The following is an 8,904-nucleotide window of genomic DNA, read 5'->3' as shown; positions in this document are numbered from 1 at the left end:
CAACTTATTTACGGATTGCTATTTGTATTATACTTGTTTGACGATGATACCGAAAATGTTGTTTGTTTTTACGTATTTCTAACGGCTTAGGAGACCCTTCTAGAAAGTTACATTTTTTATTTGTTTGAAGAAAATTTTTAAGGGTTATACCCGTTCAGACCCACCGATTCTAAATATTTAAATTAAAAATAACTAATTTAATAATTACAAATATTTCATTCATCAATTTTAATCACATTTTTGAGCCAAAAAAGGTTCGATAATCTTAACCAAGACAATGCTCGTCTTGAGTCAAGTAAGCGTCGTCTTAGCCAAGACAAGGCTCGACTTAAGACAAATAAATGCCGTTTTACCTGCCGTTGCCATAAAAGTAAGACGAAGACCTATGTCTCGACTCAGTTTTGAAACGCAGCCAGATATCGATGTCTTGAAGACGAACTCAAGGCGTAACCAAGTCGAACTCAAGTCGAAGCATTTTTACTCGGGAAACATTAAAAGTCGAACCATTGAATTTCTTTTAGTGAAAACTCTATAAATAAGGAGTTAAATTTTGTTTAATTCGTTAAAACATTAATTCTTTAATTTTTACTTGTACATTGAAATTTAGTTTCATTTGCAAATGAAATTTTTTTAAATATTTGATTTATAATTTCTCATTTTAAATGAACAATAAAATATTTCTAAATATTAAACAAATTGTTATTGTTTAATTGAAAATAATTTTTTTTAAGCACAATAAAAAATAAACAACGATATAGACGCCTTCATTCCATACAGCTCCAAGTCGCGCTTGGTCGTTGTATAACTTTGGGTCCTATGCTTATACACAGGACTTGAAGTGTTACTCTGTTAAAAAATATCATAATTTTAAACAATTTTGGACAAATTTAGATCTTTCACAACAACAAAGAAATGTCTTGAATTTTTCACAGTTAAAAATGAAGACAAATCCGTACATTTTTTGAAAACGCTTGACTTTTTCAAAAACGGTTCGCCATTGGCCAATAATGGTTTAGAAAATTATTAGTTAATAGCAATAATATAATAACTTAAATCTGAAACCCCAAAATAGAAAATATGCTAGATTGTTTAATCATCAACAAAGATTAGCTGTTATGACAGTCAGAATGACCCTTTTTGTTAGGACAGGTAAACACTAGAAGTTATAAACCGCTCGTGTTGCAGTCATAAAAATTTGTCCTGAAGACATTCCAGTTGGATTATGAAATGCCGGTATCGAATACAACATCGCCCAAAATATTTTTTCTTCATTGAGAATACAACTACGATCTCTTTCAACAGCAGCGAGTTTTTTCAAAGCATCAAGGTTAATAGAGTCGTCCTTTAATGGAACTGTTGACTAAAATATTTTTTTAGTTTTATAATTTAGTAAATTTTGTCAAAGCGATATTTATTATTAATATTCAGCCAGTGTAGCTTCTCATGATAAAACCAAATTTTGTCTCTCGACATGGTCTCCATATTTTCGTGTTAAAAATTGCGCCAACTCCTCACGGCATTCCAATAATCCATTCTCCATTCCCATCTATGATTAACATAACAAATTTGAGATATACTACAATAAATTAATTACTAGAAAAAAACTTTACTGTGTCGTAAGGGATTAACAGTAAAGTAAATATTGAATAAACCCTAATTATAAAAATATTTTAGTAAGTAGACAGTGCAAAAACTCAAAAAAGGATAAAGTTACAAAAATACTTTACATCAGTAATTAGTCGGCAAGATTTTTTTTACATTGATTAAGCAAAAAATATAAATACTTGGAAGAAAATTAATTGCACATTAAAGACGAGCCTTGGATAAAAGAAACGTTGTAAAAAATTTGGTTCTATGACATCTCTCCATAAATGGAATAGAATCATTGAAAAAGTAAATATCTTGTTTGTTTTTTTGTAATTCGACCGACAAACGCATTCTCATTAGTAAATGTAATATTTGTTACGCACTCAACACTTATTTCATCTGCCATATTATTATTGGCTGATAAATTATTTGACTAATATTAATGCACTGAAAAATAATGTTTGCAATCACATTATCATGAAGCGCGGCGTGTTAGGTAGTCGAGTTCCGGGGAGAATAGACACAAGGAGAACAAAGTCCTTTACATTGACTTCACAAAAAATGAGCAGGATTTTTCGCGAAGTACACGCGTCTGAACTTGCCGTGCGTGGCGCTAGTATCAAAATATGTACAAATATAGCCGTGCACGTGAAAAGAATAATATAACCTCAATTCATGTGCAATTAAATACTCTATAAAATATACTCTGTACATTAAATATATAATTTATGAAGAGAAAGTGCAATATCGAAATGGTAAGTACAATACTAAAAACCTATGAAAATAATTTATCATAGAAGAACGAGTTCAATCACGGAAATTATTTTCCTGTGCATGTTATCCTTACTTACCTTTCTTAAGTTTCGTACGACTTTAAAAAAATGAATGACCACATTGACACTTGTGCAGAAATTTATGACTTTAAATTAATCATTGTTTATTACATGGCCCAATAATTTCATAAATAATATTTGATACTTAATGATTTGAGGTTATATTATTGTATTGTTACGATTGTCTCTTGGTCACGCACGGGAAGTTCAGGCGTGTGTACTTCGCGAAAAAAATATGCTTATTTTTCGTTCCATTACTTTGGTCTCCTTGTATCTATTCTCCATTTCAAGTTTACTGGACGCATTAGACACGTAGTAAGAAGATAATATTCCAGTAGGTTGAGGCCCGCTGACCTTGTAATCTTTAGTAGTCATTAAAACATGCGAACATCTAAATATACTTTCAATTATATATGTAAAATCGAGGCCCCGTCGTTTAATAAAATTTACGGGAAAAGAGCATATAGGTATATGTGCCCTTCTTCTACCCAAAGCATCATATTGTACTTGTAATTTTATTTATTGGCAAAAAGTCTGAGAAACAGAGAGAGTGGGGAACAGAGATAAGTATTTTAAAAATATCTTATTTGGGGTGTTGTGCGGTATTCTGGGTAAGAGAAAAGGCAATTTAGGAACTAAAAAAATAAAATAATAACACTGCAACACCCCGTGCAGAAATTCCAATTTGGATCTGATCGGGGCCAGATCGGGCAGAATTTGGCCCAAATCAGGCTATCTAGATGGAGCCAGACTCGAAATGAAACGCGATGCCCAATCGGGGCCCAAGCGCTGCGCCCAGAGATGACCATACCTGGCCCCGATCGGGCCCATATTAATTTATTTTTCTTATTCCTAATTAAAAGAGATTCTTAAATAAAATAATATTAAAATCGAATATATCACCTCCTTAACTGAAATTTGAGAATATAGACACTTTCTTTCGAGCAAGCGAAAAATGTCAAACGACGCAACATAACAGCCAGCATTTGTGTATGATAAACCATTTAAGTATTTTGCAATATATTTTTGGTTTTAATTTCTAAATTGAAGTTGTTTTCAATTTCTATATTGAACCTAATTGTGGAAAGTATCAAGTAAAGTATAAATAAATAACCTCATTACGAGGTTAGGTTTCATCTTAACCTTCTTAATAAATTTACTTATTATAGTCTTCAACACGTAATTCAGGAATATTTTGAAGTGTACTATACCTAGTCATTCGTCTTGTGCTCACTTTTGGCATTTTTCCCACTTATTTTGTCACTTTTTCAAATAGTAATGGAAATATTTTTGACGCTTGACACTTTACGTTGAAACTTGGGAGATTTGGAGTCAACCGACTTTAGTCCCCGAAATTAATGGAGCGCCATCTACTGGTAAGCTTGGCTGTTAAGTCGGGGTCTAGACGGGGCCAAATTTAACAACCACAAAATTGTGTGCCCGATCTGGCCCAAATCGGAAATAAGGCAAACATTTGGCAATTTCTGCACGGGACGTACAAATTGAGCGCCCAAGCTTGTCATTCTGTCCACTCGTAATATCGTAATACCCATCCGTAATATCGAATAGAAGTTGGAAGGAGTTTTTTTGTAGAAAATCATTAATCATTATCTGAAAAGCATGTGAAAAAGTAAGTGACAGGCAGTGAAAATTCAGTAGGAAAGGGTTTTATATTCTCGTATACAAGAAATCTGAATTTTAAGCGACAGTGACTGAGAATCTACTACACAAGGGATATTCTCGGAAAAAGAGAAATCGGAATTCTAAGGGATAGTTTATGATAATTTAAATCACGATTTCTCAATGACATTAACATTATCTTTTCACTTATTGTTATATAATCTTTATTTTCTATACTTATTATTACACAATTCGCAAATGCGGTCATTACACACATAATCGGACGCTCAAACGCTTTGAAAGAAACGCACTGGCTGATGATCCGAATCTTCCTATACTACATAAAATCGTGTATTCTTCCGCGCGCTCTCATTTCACGATCAAAGCACTTAGATCTTGATTACAAAATCGCAGACAAGAATTTTAAAAGCAGCGTCATACCAAGTCGTATGTGACCCTCAAACTACTTGAAACCAATAGTTGTTGAACTCAATGTTTCTTTGAAGAAAACATATTTTTGGCAAATAAAGAGTAGTGCTAAGGCGAATTGAAAATTTTTGAGTGAATTAAATTTTACTTATTTACGAAAAGTTTCAATATTCTTTTTTCATTAAATTTGAATTATTTTATAGAATAGCCAATGATAATAAAAAAAAAGTCAAGTGGAAAAATAATAGTTTCTCAATAATAAGTGATCGTTAATAAAGAAAAGTCAAGTAAAAAAAATGCTCTAATAACTTTAATGGCAACAAAACAATTTTCTGCTTTCATAAAACGCGCAGCTTTCAATTTATCCAATTATTTTCTTATACTTTTTTACTCATGTACGTTTTATAGGCGGAATAAGTTTTCTAGGAGAACAATTTAAAACATATAAAAGAAATAACTAACTTTGAGTTATTTTACAAAGGGTAAAATATTTTTCTTCATAAAAAATTTGATCCGTTTAAAAACCATCTAAAACTGAAAAAAATAAACAAAAGCGGCGTTCAAAAACGGTTTAATAACCTTAGTGGCAAAAAACTATTTTCTGCTATGAAAAATCTCCATAGAATGAAAATTTTTCGATGGATCTAATTCTTTCATAATAATTTTTAACTCAGCTTTAAATTTGAAATAACAATTTTTGAACAATAATGGTAAATATTTAGAAAAAATTGATCTTAAATTTGAATATTACTTATTTCAAAAAGTGCTCGATACATTATTTTTTTCTAAATATAAAAATACTTCAAAATTATTAAAAATTATTTTAAAATGTAATCATAGTATTTTGAAACATTTTTATGATATGTAACCTGGTGTTATGCTGTCATATATATTTATTTTGTTTTATTTACATCGTAAAAGAGAATCAAACAAGTATATGGGTGATTGCCAAAAGGTGTGCCATTTCAAGTCCCCGGCATTTTCTATGATCAATGCATTTTTTCTCAAAATATCTCGACTTCGTTTAAAAATTACAAATAAAAAACCACAAAATAAAAATTCAAACATTTTTGAATTATATCAACGTCATTAGTTATTATTTAAGATTCACAAATATCAATGACACTGAATTAAAATGGATAATAATCAAGAAGAGGGTTCAAGATTTTAGCAACGAAATTCTTGGAAATTAAAAAAACGAAGAATCTAACGATCTGTATCAATTCGACAATATAGTCTTTACAATTGAACAATATTTAAAATCAGAAGAGCTTGAGCTCTAAAGTTTTATTTCGAATGAAAGCCATGTTAAAGATTTTCAAAATGATCTCGTTGAATCTCGTATTATGGAATCTGATATTAAATTTGACTTGATGTGATGAATCTATGATTAATAAATTCTTTGTCAAAATTTTTCTATTTCATTTACAAATTATAAATAAAAACCACAAATTTAAAACTACAAAATTGTTGAATAATATTAACATTTTTTTATTATTTAAGATTGACATATATATGACGTATATTAATTAAGAAGGATAATGATCAAGAAAAGCTAACGACCAAGTTAGAATGTTGGACGTTAAGTAGAATTTAAATTTTGTCTAATTATGAATGTAGTTTCCTAAACTATTATGCAATATGATATAAAGTTTAATACAATGTGATTAAGTATAATTAAGTGTCCTCCGCGGAGTAGAAAAGGTGTCATATCGCTCCTCTTCATGTAATTATGGTGAGTATCCGCCATCTTGGATTTTGTGTTTTTCTCGATTTGCCGGCGTATTATGCAATTCTCTACAAAAAAGGTTGGAAACAAATTTTTAGTAAATTGAGTTCTCTACTATATTTATTTTAACATTATTGCTGAAAATACATTATTTATTAATAATAATAAGCAAAAACTATGCAAAATTAGGAAAGTGGCGCAGTTTTTTCGTCTTTTGCACCATTTATATTGAAAATAAGTGGCAGAGTTGTAGGGGACTCATTTTTTTACAGCTTTTGTAGAAACAATTTTTTCGTGCGATGTGTAGATCGCGGTCGGGAACGCGCTCAACGGCCGTTAGCGAGTTGCATTCGGTGTCCAAGAAAATATTCGAATTGCGGCCTGCGGTCACTTTTATCCTGGTTGAGTTTTATCTCGACGTTTCTTCTCCCACTCCACTACCAAATGCGTAAGCTCATGAATAGAGTAAGGTGTGGCGTTGTCGGTTTCATTTGATTCCAACTCGTCCGTAAAGTTTCACATAGATTTTGACCAGTCTAGGTCTTGGCTCAAAGTGAAATAAATACCTTATACATGCAGCAAACATAAAAAAATTAAATATGCATACAGTGCTTTAGATTGAAAATTCATTGGAACCCCCTATTATTTATTTAATAAATTATAGTTCAATATTAGTTATTTTTTTATTAATAATTTTAAGACTTCCTCGAAATGTGCGGAAAAGAAAATAGTCACTTGCGTTGATTAATACGTTGCTAGAGGTAAATTAAAAGCAGAGATTATCTAAAAATTTTCTTAGGCTAACCTGAAAATTCTTGGCAGCTTGGGAACAACGCTGAATTTTTTAATTGCAGAACGCCTAAGTTATTGTTTAGCATAAGATGAATACATGTTATTACGAAAAAATGGCTTTACAATTAAAAAAAGACAATTCGCTATTTATCTCTATTGTCTTATTAACATGGGTCTGTTGAATCGACCGCTAGCCGCAACTCGGATTTTTCGTCTTCAGGAAAATTGATCGCAGGCGGCAATACGGCTGCAAGACGCAACGGGACGACCAAGGGGACTTATAATTGATTTCCACTCCAGAGTTTACGGCGCGTTTTTTTACGTGGTTTCCCTGGGAGAACTAATCCACGGACAACTCTTTTTATTTACCGGTTTTTTCCGGTCCATTTTTTAAATTTTCCCGGTCAACGCAACCGTTCTTCCGTACTGACAAGTCAAGCGCGTTCCCGAAAGCGATCACACGAAAAACTTGTTTCTGCGAAAGCTGTGGAAAATTGAGTTTGATTTTCTACAAATTTGTTTCTCACTTTTTTTGTCGAGAATTGCAAAATACGCCGACAAATCGAAAAAAACACCAAATCCAAGATGGCGAACACTCTCCATAATTACATGAGGAGGAACATGACACCTTCTTTTACTCCGCGGGGAATACTTAACTGCGTGCGTGTAGCTTCCACTCATAATTTCTTCTTTTATTTTCGTTTTACAAGAACTAGAAAAAATCACGTAGCACCCTACGGGGAGGGGGGAGTCGACGATAAGGCCACGGTGGACTACATACGGGGAGGTGCGGGTCAAAAAGCAGCAAAAATTGGGCCAACATTTTAAAATATTTAAGCGAATTTTTTCTATTTAAATTATTGTATTATATTTTTTAACGATTTATAATGAATATCAATCTCCATTATTAACTTGTAAATATATAATAACTTTAGGAAGCTCATATACGATATAATACGAAAAAATAAATCCTTTCAAACCACAAATAACTCTCAAAATATAGTTTTTTAATCTAATTAGTCCGTTTTATTTCAAAAAATATAATGCAACATTCCCACGTCCTGCCGTTTTTTAAATCGTAAGTAGGCGAAAAAGTGGTATTCGATTATCAGAAACAAAATTGTGTGTACGCTAAGATAAGTGACTGTGTGAGACTAACTTATTATTACATTTTTATGTAACTCGACACTTTAATCAATTTAGGCAAATTAAGTCTATTTATATCATTTTATTCTATTTTTTATAATTTTTAATAATAATCAACAGAAGCAGGTATTTAAATATAAAAGTTACCATTTTGTATTTTTTGTTATAACTATACTTCGAGAGATAAGCTTGTATTGAAATCAATATATGTAAGAGTTCAACGCGTTAATACGTTTCATTAGTTTTATAATATTGTTGATCACTTGGTCATTTAATGCTTGAACAAATCATATTTAATAGTATTGGTATTGCTATAGCTTGCTCGGCAATTATACCATACACCTCAACGTATATGAAAAACTGGCTATAAAAATACATGTTTTTATGTGCAATTATTTATATTTTCATTTAATAATAATATTTACAATGATATATTTGTAAAGTCTGCATGAATTTTAAAGCTCGCATATCACGGTCATGCGTCTGACCTCCATTCGTGTGAGCGATATGCGTCGCAATTGAGGACGCATATGTCTGCTCGGATAATGGCGTGGCAGGCGGGACAATCCGCACGCGTGCGAGTCAATATGGCATCAATTTTCACTCAGTTCCGAAAAATCCTAACCTGAAGGGAATCATTGTAAATATATGAAGAAAAACAGGAAAAATGATATGAAGAGCTAGAAGTTCCATTATAATAAATATACCATCCAATCCCAGAATTGCTGTCAGTAGGTTTATGTTTAGGAGAAATAAGATCCGCCTTTT

This window comes from Belonocnema kinseyi, chromosome 8 (genome assembly GCF_010883055.1).
Source record: "Belonocnema kinseyi isolate 2016_QV_RU_SX_M_011 chromosome 8, B_treatae_v1, whole genome shotgun sequence".
Lineage (NCBI taxonomy): Eukaryota > Metazoa > Arthropoda > Insecta > Hymenoptera > Cynipidae > Belonocnema > Belonocnema kinseyi.
The sequence above is the reverse complement of the archived record's forward strand: the minus strand, read 5'-3'. Positions refer to the sequence as shown.